The sequence below is a fragment of the Mesoplodon bidens genome (genome assembly GCF_964165515.1).
Source record: "Mesoplodon bidens genome assembly, contig: HAP1_SCAFFOLD_53, whole genome shotgun sequence".
Classification (NCBI taxonomy): Eukaryota; Metazoa; Chordata; class Mammalia; order Artiodactyla; family Ziphiidae; genus Mesoplodon; species Mesoplodon bidens.
Genome location: NW_027671920.1, coordinates 2,913,579 through 2,916,397, shown reverse-complemented (window position 1 = coordinate 2,916,397; position 2,819 = coordinate 2,913,579).

Sequence of the window (2,819 nt, the reverse complement as noted above, 5' to 3'; positions counted from 1 at the left end):
TATTCCCTTTAACCTGTAGAGGTGAGACCCATGGAATGGGTGCCATGCATTATTGCTTTAAAGCGTCTACATTTGCTCACCCAATCTCACCAATCCTCTCAGTCCCAAGTGTCCAGCCTTATGCCACATCCAGCTGTCATTGTGGACAATGTCATTCCAGGTTTCATCAGAGACCCTGAAGGATTTGTAAAGAAATTCCCTCCTTTTTGTTTGCTTTTTGACATTCCTTTTTATAGTGTGTTTGAGCTGATTCTCGCTGCCATGTTTATGCCAGTCTATACACACTTGATTCCCTTACGCAGACATATCAATACATAGGTTTAAGATCCTTATTAGTCAGATATATAGCTCTGCGGGAAATATGGGGTTTTGATTCCCTTCCACTGAGGATGGTGTCGGTCTTGTCTCTTCCATAGTTGGTTTTTGGAAGGCTACCTGTGCTTATATCAAACGCTGGTTTTATGCATCACCGAACCTCTCCTTCCCCCTTAAGCAGGCATAAGAGTGTTTTCTAAATGTGAGACACTGTTTTCTTTCCTAACTGAGTTTAAGTGTAGCCGTGTTTACATCCTCTTCATTTCTGTTATGTTATGAGAAGTTTCTTTTTTTGTGTGACTTATTTCACTTAGAATCATCGTACCTGAATCCACTCATTTTGCTGCTACTCGTCTTATGACATTGATTTCATGGTTGAGGGATATTCCATCGTACATAAGTACCACAATTTTTTGAACCATTTTTATATTTCCTGGGATAATGCAGGTGTACCGAAGTTGAGGTTCTTGTAAGCAGTGTAGCCCTAAATTTTGGGGTGGCTCTGTCTTATTGATATTCAGTTTTCCCAAGGTATATTCCCTAGACAGGAAGTGCCCTTGGCTCTATAGCTCTGTTGTTTACTTGTTTTAGGGAACGCAATACACTCCTCCAGTGAGGCAGTTGGCAATTTACATCCCGCCCATCAGCATAACAAGGCTCCCTGTTCTCCAGGGCCTGTCATGCCTTTCTGGTTTTTAGACATTTTGTGGATGTCCCTTTTGACCGGTGGGAAGTGATACTTCTTTGTAGTGCAGATTTGCATTGCCCGTTTGCTTGCTTGGCCAAAAAGGACGTATGCGTTTTCGCCTGAATATATTCAGTATAAAACCCATACGCAATTTTTGGTCAAGCACATCATTGTCGAAGTTGTGCCCCACTTCCTGTGCTTTAAAGACGATTCCAACGTACCTCTTAAAATCTGTTTCCTGCAATTCTGCCTCGGTATCAAGTCTGCCTCGTTACCATCCATCAAGAGATTTTTGGACGATAGTTGTCCTTTATTACTCTGCCAGTTTGTGTATTGCTGTGCCCCTGAGCTCCATTTATCAACTCGTTTTTTGTGAGCTAACCGCAAGTCCAAAATTTTGGTTCAGGACCTATACTTGTTTCCAGTGGGTGGCTGAGACTTTGGTTAATTCTTCTTCTTGCCGGGAAATTAGAGTGACATGTGCCCGTTCAAATGCCTAACAGCTACTCTCTCATTGGTTCTCCCTCTTCCCTTTCATCCTCTGCCATATTGGAAACCTGTGCGAAACAGGAGTTTAAATGTGCTGTCTCTCCACGTTGGGAGATTGATAGTAAACCAGTTGGAAAGGCAAACCGGAGCACCAGGAGAGGGAATATTCGTTGAGTTTTAGAAACCTTTCGTATTCACAGTGTGTCCATTCTCTAAGTTTCCCGTACATATTATAGCTGTATTAATATTCACTTCAACCTTGAGAGTTGGGGCCCATAGAATGGGTGCCATGCTTTATTGGTTTAAAGGGTCTGCATTTGCAAACCCGTTCTCACCAATCCTCTCAGTCCCATGTGTCCAGCCTTATGACACATCCCGGTGTCATTTTAGATAGGGTCATTCCAGGTTTCATCAGAGACCCTGAAGGAATTGTAAAGAATTTCCCTGTCTTTTGTTTTGTTTTTGAAATTCATTTTTTATAGTGGTTTAAGCTGATTCTCGCTGCCATGTTTATGCCAGTCTCGACACACTTGATTCCCTTAGGGAGACATATCAATACATAGGTTTTAAGATTATTAGTAGTCAGATATAATCCTCTGTGGGAAATATGGGGTTTTGAGTCACTTTCACTGAGGAAGGTGTAGGTCTTGTCTATTCCATGGTTGGTTTTTGGAACGGTACCTGTGCTTATATCAAACTCTGGTTTTATGTGTCACGCCACCTCTCCTTCCCCCTTAAGCAGGCATAAGTGTGTTTTCTAAATGTGAGACTCCGTTCTCTTTCCTTAATCAGTTCATGTGTAGCCATGTTTACAGGAACTTCATAAGTGATATCTTATGATAAGTTTCTTTTTCTGCGTGTCTTATTTCACTTAGAATCATCGTACCTGAATCCACTCATTTTGCTGCTACTGGTCTTATGACATTGAGTTCATGGCTGAGGGATATTCCATCGTATGTAAGTACCACAATTTTTTGAACCATTTTTATAGTTCCTGGAATATTTAAGGTGTACCCAAGTTGAGGTCCTTGTAAGCAGTGCAGCCTTAAATTTTGGGGTAGCTCTGTCATTGATTTTCAGGTTTCCCAAGGTATATACCCTAGACTGGAAGTTCCTTTGGCTCTGTAGGTCTGTTGTTTACTTCTTTTAGGGAACACAATGCACTCCTCCAGTGAGGCAGTTGGCAATATACATCCGGCCCATCAGCATAACAGGGCTCCCTTGTCTCCAAGGCCTGTCTTGCTATTCTGCTTTTTACACATTTTGTGGTTGTCCCTTTTGAACGGTGGGAAGTGATACTTCTTTGTAGTGAAGATTTGCATTGCCC